Raw genomic sequence first — 10,275 nt, forward strand, 5'->3', positions numbered from 1 at the left:
TAGTTTCTCTGGGATTTGTTAAATTTGCGTGAAAAATAGCAAACAGGATGATCTACCCCATGACTATCCTCTTGCAATAAAACAGCACCAGCAGCCGTATCACTAGCATCTACAGCTAATTTGAATGGCAAAGTGAAATCTGGTGCAGACAACACTGGGGCACTTTGCAGTATGGCTTTTAAGTGTATCAAATGCCTGTTGGCATTGCTCTGACCAAACAAACTTTACTTTCTTTTTAAGTAAGTTAGTCAAGGCTCAGTAATTGCGGAGAAATTTGGACAGAATTTTCTGTAGTAACCAGCCATACCGAGAAAGCGCATCAGTTGTCGTTTGCAGTTTGGTATGGGAAAACTTGAAATGGCACTGATTTTGGCATCAACAGGTTTTACCTCACCCTGTCCTACAGTATGTCGAGGTAAGTTACCCTCGCCCAACCAAACTCAGATTTGGCAAGGTTGACAGTCAACATTGCTTTGCTCAGTCTCTCAAAGAACTTCCGCATGAGCTTGATGTGTTCCTCCCAGGTGTCACTATACAGGACGACGTCGTCAACGTAAGCTGCACATCCGTCTAGCCCGGATATGACGTCGTTGATCATCCGTTGGAACGTTGCCGGAGAGTTCTTCATTCCGAATGGCATCACCAATGGCATCACCTTGTACTGGAACAATCCGTCTGGTGTAACAAAGGCGGATATTTCACGAGCACGATCCGTCAGAGGGACTTGCCAAAATCCCTTCAGTAGGTCAAATTTCGTCACATACTTGGCTTTTCCCACTCGGTCGATGCAGTCATCAATCCCGGATTGGGAAAGTGTCTGTCTTTGTTAAAGTGTTGACCTTCCCAAAGTCCGTGCACATACGATAACTGTGATCTGATTTGGGAACAAGTATGCACGGCGAACTCCAGTTACTTTTACTGGGTTCAATAAAGTCATTGTCCAGCAGGTATTTGACTTCTTCCTGGAGATATTTTGCTTTTGTTGGATTCAGTCTGTATGGATGTTGTTTTACAGGCTTACTGTCCCCAACATCAACGTCGTGATAGATGACGTTTGTCCTCGTTGGAACATCTTGAAACAGGTGTTTATATTCATGGAGCAGTTCTTTCACCTGTTGTTGTTGTTCTGGCTGGAGGTGTGCCAACTTTGTAGACTCCAGGTTCTCCAGGATTTCTGAGTTCTGAAGCTTGACCGAGCCCAGCTTTGAGTTTAGAGTATTTTCACTCAAGTCAGTTTCAGTATCACTATCTTCATAATGGCCAGAACTGACTGTACCGACAGGCTTTGTTTTAGTAGGATTATCCCTATCTAAATATGGCTTAAGCATATTTATGTGACATAGCTGTTTTTGTTTTCGCCTGTCAGGTGTTATTATGATGTAATTTAAATCACTCAATTTCTTATCAATTAGGTATGGCCCAAAGTAACGAGCATGGAGTGGTTTGCCAGGAATTGGAAGTAGAACAAGAACTTTTTGACCTGGTTCAAACTTCCGTTTTGAGGTGTTTTTATCATATTTGGTTTTCATTGACTGCTGAGATGACTCAAGATTTTCTCTGGCTAATTCACATGCTTTAGAGAGTTTTGTACGAAAATCTGACACATATTGCAAATATTCAGACAATCATCATCGTCTGATAGGAATTTCTCTTTAACGAGCTTAAGTGGGCCACGGACTGTATGTCCAAATACAAGCTCAAATGGGCTAAAACCAAGAGACTCCTGAATTGACTCTCTAACAGCAAAGAGCAAAAAATGAATTCCTTCATCCACTGTTTCTCTGTGTCAAAACAGTAGGTCCTAATCATGTTTTTCAAAGTTTGATGAAATCGCTCAAGAGCACCCTGACTTTCTGGATGATAGGCGGATGACCTATACTGTTTAATGCCTAGCTGATCCATTACTTGTTGAAAAATACCAGACATAAAGTTGGAGCCTTGATCGGACTGGACACATTTAGGGAGGCCAAATAAAGTGAAAAATTTGACTAAAGCTTTCACTATAGTCTTTGTCTTTATATTTCTCAGTGGTATGGCTTCTGGGAACCGAGTTGATGTACACATTATTGTCAGCATGTACTCATTTCCTGATCTTGTTTTTGGTAGGGGCCCAACACAGTCTATTAGTATCCTACTAAATGGTTCTTGAAATGCAGGAATTGGCTGTAAAGGGGCCTTTGGAATGGTCTGATTTGGCTTTCCTACCATTTGACATGTGTGACAGGTTTTACAGAAATGTGCTACATCCTGCCTGAGATTAGGCCAATAAAAGTGACTGAGAATTTTGTGATAAGTTTTCCTTACTCCCAAATGACCAGCCCAGGGGGTTTCATGGGCTAGGCGCAATATTTCAGCACGATAGGGCTTTGGAACAACAATTTGATGTTTTATAGCCCAATCGTCATCAACCAAGACATCTGGAGGTCTCCATTTACGCATGAGAATACCAGATTTTGTATAATAGGAAACAGAGCTATCTGAAGTTTTACCTTCATCATCTACCCTGTCAAACAAAGACAAAATATCTGGGTCTTTGTGTTGTTCTGCAATGAGATTTGATCTAGAAAATGTCTGACTTTGGTCAGCAGAAGTTTTACTGGAAGTTTCAAATCCACGAGGGATAACGGAATGATCCGTGTCAAACACCTGACTGAGAAAGGTGTCATTTAAGTCAACATCTGTGACATTATTTTGAGAGTATTTTGATTCTCGGAAGTTTTCTTTGACATGGCTCGAGTAATGGCACATGAAGGAAATAAATCGGGTATCTCTTGTTCAATTGGCTCTGGATCCTGATCTAAACTAGGATTATCAGTCACAAGTGGATTAGTAATGACCTTGTCCCCAGCAAGGTCGTTTCCAAGAAGAAGGTGAATCCCTTCAAAAGGCAAAAAAGGCCTAATACCTAAAGCCACAGGTCCAGAAACAAAGTCCGAAGACAAATAGACATTATGGAGAGGAACAGGAATGTAGTCATTACAATCTACCCCCTTAATAAGAACTTTAGAACCTGAAAATGACTTTTCAGAAAACGGCAGGGTATCTGCCAACAAAAGAGACTGGGAAGCCCCGGTATCTCTTAAATTTTGACAGGGGTAGCGGAAGAGAAATCACTAGAAAGTGATATAAAACCATTATGAATAAATGGCTCGAAAATACCCATAATGCTATCTTGAGAAGAATTGACCTTGACCTCATTAATTGGGGATGAGAGGGGTTTAACCTCAGAAAATGTGTTGCACACATTATTAGACTCTAATTGAGTTGATGAAGAAATAAAGCCGGTTGGCTTAGATCCACTTTGACCACTTTGACCTTCACGTTTTCTTTTCAATTTGAAACACTCTGACATTAAATGGCCGTCTTTCTTACAATAATTACAAGAAAGTGTACCAAACTGTTTGTCAGAAGGAGATTGAGACTTGGGATCTGATGATGTGGGAGTGTTACTTGAACTCTGTGAACTGTTGTCATTTGATTTTCTACTCTCCTTTGAAAAATTCTTGGATGAAAAGGACGAGTTAAATTTACCTGCATTGTTTCTGTATGAAAAGGACTGGGATGGTTTGCTGAGAAATGAAGATTTGTGGGTCAATGAATAATCATCGGCCAAACGTGCAGCAACCTCTAATGTATCTGCCTTTTGTTCATTGATAAACGTCTTGATGTCACTCCGGATGCACCTTTAAATTCCTCAATCAAAACGAGCTGTCGTAATTTGTCATAATTCTGACTGACCTTTTCAGAAGAACACCAGCGATCAAACAGTTGTTCTTTTGTTCGAGCAAATTCAACATAAGTTTGATCCTTCACCTTCTCACAATCCCTAAATTTCTGACGGTAAGCTTCAGGCACCAACTCATAGCCCTTGAGAATTAATTCCTTCACAGAATCATAATTTGAAGCCTGCTCTACTGACAACTGAATGTAAATTTCTCTGGCTTTACCCACCAAAGCACTCTGCAAAAGCATAGACCAGGACTCCTTAGGCCAATTCAGACTCTGAGCAATTTTCTCAAAATGAAGGAAATATTTATCAACATCCTTTTCTTGGAAAGGGGGAACTAACCTGAAAGCTTAGTGATGTCAAACTTGTCTGAAGGGAAGAATTTCCTGATTGTCCAAGCTCTAAACGTCTCATTTCTAACTGTAGTCGATGTTCTTCCATTCTCTCTCCTTTTCTCTCTGTCTTTCTTCCATTTGTAATTCTTTGTCTTTCATTTGTAATTCTTTGTCTTTCATTTGTAATTTTTCCTGCCTTTCCCTTTCTTCCATTTGCAATTTTTCCTTTTCTAATTCCAATTTCTTAAGCTCCAAATCTGCCTGTATTTCTAATTCTAATTTTTTGAGTTCGAAGGAAGACTCAGGCTCATAATCTTTTAAGGCAGACTCCTCAAAATGGCCAGAATTAACTAAATGTTTTGCAATCTTGAACTGAATTTCTCGCTTGCGCATAGATCTTTTGACATCTACTTTAAGGAAATTTGCCAGTGCTATGAGGTTGTCTTTTCTGAGGGAATTAAATGTGTCCTGATCAAGGTCATCCATAAATTCGTCTGGCTTGAATTCCGCCATGATTGAATTTCGCTGAGTTCACAGTATACAGTAGTTTTGAAAAGGCTGTCAAAATGTTTCAACGGCTCAAAATATTCGTCTCCCGGACGAGCCCCCAATTTGTTACGTGCAGAGAAAACGAACAAAGGGTGAACTCAGCAGTTAACGTTTAAACAAAATTTATTACGAAAAAAAAACTAATTGCTAAGTCAGGGATAGAGTACAAGCTTTAAAAGTGTACAGACTACTTATCTCAGCTGGGACGGCAAAGCTCCAGTCTCAGAGTTGTAACAGTCATTGAATGAATGAACAGTCCTTGCAGGCTTGCAGCTGCACAAAGTCCACAGTATAAATCCAGCGTTGACAGTGAAGGTCTTGAAAAGTCTTGAGAATGACTACTGCTGGAGTTTATAGTAACACACAAGAGACACGATCCCAAAAGTCTGACTGGAAGCTGTGCACGTCCCTTTTATAAAGGCATATAAGAACAATCTAGAACTTTTATTGACATGCTAATTACTGTTCTAAAATTATCTCCCTTACACAACTAATCAACTTTCCAGAACATTCCAAACATGACTAATTGAATTCAAGGTTGTGAGGTCATCAAGGGCAGTGACCTTGAGAATGTTCTAGACTAATTGAACTCAGGTCATGATGAGTGTGGGGGAAATGACCTACATAACACTATCTCATCAAACACTATCTGCACTACCAAGACAACGACTGTTATTCTATGATAGCGTTGTAGAGTACATTGACACTAATGTTTGGTTTTCTGTAAAGACCAATTGCCATCTTTATCTACACAATCACTGTCAAGGTGGGTATACAGCCAGTCATGAGGTTTTCACTGTCTAAAGTTGGTTTATGGAAAATACAAGAAATATTTTTTCCCGTAGAGTGTTTTTTTTTCGAATGTCAAACATAATTAATTTCAGGAAATTTACGTTATCGAATTCCAAACTCTGCGGGAATATCCCAGACATTTCTTGCCTATTATGAAAGACATTGGATCAAACTTTCCCAGGCGCGTATTATTATTGACTTTCTCCAAAATATTTCATTTCTCGTCCGTGTACCTGTTGTAATATTCTGAGCATGCTTATATAATCCGGAGAATTCATTAGAATGCTGAAGAGTTATCATTGCACGTACTCGAAGGACATCTTTTAATTGTCAAAATAAAAGTTAGTTCGACATCAATTCCAAATTCATCGTCACAGCACGTTGGTCGTGTGTTATTGAATGCAAAATGTTGTTAATAAAATGCAGGTACCAAGAGAAGATATTTTACAGCATTCACAAACGATATTTAAAGTTCCATTAGCTGTATCTTCTGGCGATTTTTCCGTTAGTTTTGATTGAAATGATCACTGGCTCATGTTGAATAGCCTGTCAAATAACAGAGAATCGCATATTATTCGGAAACATTACGTGCCCTACAACTAAATAACATGTGATTTTACAACGAAAATTTCAATTTTTGTCCGGACAGAAATACAAACTCTGTTGACACGCGGATTGCAACGTAGGCATTCTTCTGCACCTGCGCGAGCCATTTACAGCAATTTCAAAATAAATATTCATTACTTATGCCCGGTACTTCGTCGTAGTCCATTGTTCGAGCACGTTGCGTAGCCAGATGTCTGGCAATCCACGACGCAATGTTGTTTTGATCCCGCAATAAACGTGAACTTGTACAACTCGCGTAATCGAGGCGTCACCATATCTGCGTTCTCCCCAGCACGCTGAGCATGCCAGACGTCAACAAACGAGCTCGGAAGGGCGACACGTTTGAACCACGGTCCCTTCACAAGGGGGGGGGGGGGCGTGTTTGAACAAAAATTAGCAGAATTATGTGGCTATAACATTACTAATGTTACATTACTAACATTACTATTAAGGTTACACCAGAGCAAGACTTGCCTCTACATTCAAACGCTTTTTTGGCAGGTATCGTAAGCTGGTAGATAAATACAATATCTCTCTTCGACAAATGATCACTGATGGCATCGGTGACATTGGGCCTTAGTTAGTGACCACTACCTATCTGACTTATAGATTGATATATGGCGGGTGCCACATGTGGGGCAGGATGCGCTTACTATTTTCGAAACACCTGACATCACTTCTTGGTCTTCTGGCCAGAGGTCCATATACCTTTCTTTCATGAATATGACTTTGTTTGTGTACGGTCTATTTACTGTCTGTTCTGTGCTGTTTTGTGTCTATGTTTACAACTATTGTCTTGCGAATTCCGACCTACTGTCATTGGATTATGGATTGGTATGATTGCGATTATTTTATTACTAATCATGTTTTTTTTTCGTAAACTACATTTTGCAACAAATATGAGCCTCCAACATGGAATTTTCCGAGGTAAAAATGGTCAAAAGTTACAAATAATGGCCCTTTAAAAAAAGAGCATTCAGTCCTGTAGATTCAAGAGAGACGTGGATGGTCAAAATGGACTGAGTGACTGTTTAGCTGTGAAATAAATTTCAGCCAATAGACCACATTAAACTAAACAAAACAAAAAGCGCAAGCTGGCACAAACGGCATTAAACGTAGAACTAGAATTCAACAGATATGCCTATATGTGCCATGCAATAAATTAAAGTCGATGAAACACAACAATTTCCAATAAACATATACAGACATGTCGACGGATACAGCTTTCTGAAGAACCAACGATGTTACAATCATGACAGTTGTGATGTAAAACAAAACAAAACAAACGACAAACAAAAAGCGACTGGTTTAGACAACACGTACCTATAGGTTGAAAATATGAACTAGGATGTAAATCATTGGCTTTGACTGGTGGAGCTGGTCTGGCCATCCTTGTTTACTTTCCAAAGGCATATGGGAGAGACGAGATGCAGAAAAAAAGCACACGAGTTAGGGGCGGCCAACAACAATGTTTGCCACCGTGACGGTGAAAAGCTGTTCTTGGTGAGCAGGCTGGCAATACAATACAGTGTGATCCGGTTACTTTTCGGCGCGTTCGCCATTTAGTATGGGTAAAGCATATGGCAGAGAGGCGACAGTGGCTACTTTTGTCACGGTAACGGAGAATGGAAAGTGGAAATATTTATAGGGCCTATTGGTAGAGCGAAGAGGGAATAGAGGAAAACTTATGGGAGGGGGGATTTTCAAACCTTAGCAGAGAAGTCACGAACAGCTTTCAACTTTCCCGTCCAATTTTAAATTTGGATTAAGTATGTTAGATAAAAAATTTACATGTAAAACACCAATGATTACAAATTTTTGAAATTCAACTCGTTTTTAATCGCTTTTCAAGGAGGATTCAGTTTTGATGGCACATGACCCCGACCACGCAATATTTTGATTCCCATGAAACTTAACTTAACAAAACGTAACTGGCTTATACACACCGTATTTCAGTAACAACAACAACAACAACAACAACAACAACAACAATTACAGCAGCAACAACAACAACAAACACCTACTTTTAACATGTTTAAAAACAGAGTATGCCGTCAATCCACTTTTCACCACCTGTCCACGGCAGTGGAGACAGCGCCTCTACTGTCTGTGACTGTATGCTTTATGAAGCTGTTGTCGCTGAGGGCGCTATAATGCATTTCCCTCAGAGCCTCGAAACTTAGGCCGCGCGTGCAAGTGGTGCTTTCGTGCTTATCTACCGAGTTTTCCAGGCTAGTTTGTTCCTTAAAGCCACAGGATTTCGTGATCAATCAAAATGGAGTCAATGGCAAGTATTCTGGCATCTCTCAAACTTGAAAGTCTTATTGATACCTTCGACAAACATATGGTCACCCCTGATATTGTTCACTTGTTGTCCGCGCATGATTTCACCGAAATTGGTGTACACAGTCGGGCAGATATGATAGCTGTGCGAGATGCATGCAAGTTTGCGAGTGAAAATTCTACTACTCTCCGGGAAGGTTCCAGCTCTCAACGATTCGCTATACCACGAAATGTGTTAAAAGACCTACTGGACGAAGGATTTGCCGTGAGAGAAGTAGCATCCATTCTCAGCGTTTCCGAGAGTACCATCCATCGCAGAATGTGGGAATATGGGTTAGCAAAGACGAGTTTCCTGCGAATATCTGACGATGAGCTATATGAAATTGGCAGAGCTTTATCAAGGGAGTTTCCATTTTGCAATAAAATACACCTTGAGCGGGCTCTTCTTGAAAGGAGGGGCGCGCAAGTGCAAGGCTGGAGATTAAGAGATTGCGTAAACAGATTGACACCTTACCAGATGAAGAGGCGGGAATGGTCCACTGAACGTCAAATCGGAAGTCTTCGAGGGAATTATTCACGTGATGTGAACGGGCCCAACCAACTCTGGCATGTTGCAACTGACTACAGTTGCTTAATTCGATGGCACTTGGTCGTTATTGGAGGGATCGATGGTTTTACACAGTTACCTGTCATGATACAGTGTACCGGTAACGTCAAACCGTCCACCCTTTTGGAGTGTTTTAAAGCCGCCGTGGAGGTACACGGCCTTCCAAGCAGAGTGAGATCGGATATGGGCATGGAGAATGGTGGTATCGCCGATTTCATGATATCGGAGAGGGGGCCCGGCCGAGGGAGTATAATCACCGGTAAAGCCTGCCACAATAAGAGGACGGGGATACTGTGGAAAGAAGTGTACCCAGGTGTCATCCAATTTTACAACGAACTCTTTACTTTCATGGAGAAAATATTGGTATTTTGGACCCACTTGATGAACTTCACGTCATAGCCCTTCACTATGTCTTCCTGCCGAAAATCAATGAGCAGCTTGTAGCCTGGAGGAGTGCATGGTCAAAGCAAAGACTCAGATTCACGAAATCGACACAGCTTCAACTGTTGGTCACAGGACAAGTGCAAGACCCCGTGGATGTTGAATTGAGCCGCAGCGACATACCACACTACGGTATTGATGGTTACATTTATTACTTCGAAGAAAGAGACTCTACAAAGGTGCCTCTTCAACCCCTCTCAGTTGAACTTAGTGAAGCATGTCTGCAGGAACTTTCTGCCAAGATACCTCTGCCGTGGACCTCCACAAATTTTGGTATCGAATTGTATAAGCGAGCATTGGAGATCATCAAAACACATTTGCAAGAGAAGGAATGAGCAGTGAAGCCTGATGAACTGGGAGGCATGATGAATTTGGTATACATGCAGCATTTTTCCACAAAGATGTCCACCAAATATGTTGGTGATAGTATCCTATCTTTTCCATTGTTCATTTATTGCCTGTTGAGTGTCGACTCCTCTTGGTTAAAATTCCAAATCTCTCAGACTTGAATTTTGAATTGAGCCTCAAATACTGTTGGTATACGACTAGAAAATTTACCTGAACTCCAACTTTGTGGTATAGAATCCTCTGGTCACCACAAAAACCACATAAAATATATTATCATCAGCTTCGAATTCCTCAGTACTGTAATAACAGTTGGTATACGGAACCTCCACCTCTCTGCAGGTGTATAATAAGTTAGCATGATAAATGCTCACACAAAATATCACTGAAATATTTCAGAGTGCCATTTTGAAACTTATCTCAGATTCTTTACTATAAGACAACCTTCCTAAGTTTGTATCTTTTGGGAAATGATAACAATAATCAGCCAGCCATGTTGTGTTATAAATGTCACTGTGTAGTTTGTATACTTCGGTCTTTCCAAACTTTACATATCAAAACACTCTCTGTAAATTGACATGTACTTGTGA

This window comes from Ptychodera flava, chromosome 9 (genome assembly GCF_041260155.1).
Source record: "Ptychodera flava strain L36383 chromosome 9, AS_Pfla_20210202, whole genome shotgun sequence".
NCBI lineage: Eukaryota > Metazoa > Hemichordata > Enteropneusta > Ptychoderidae > Ptychodera > Ptychodera flava.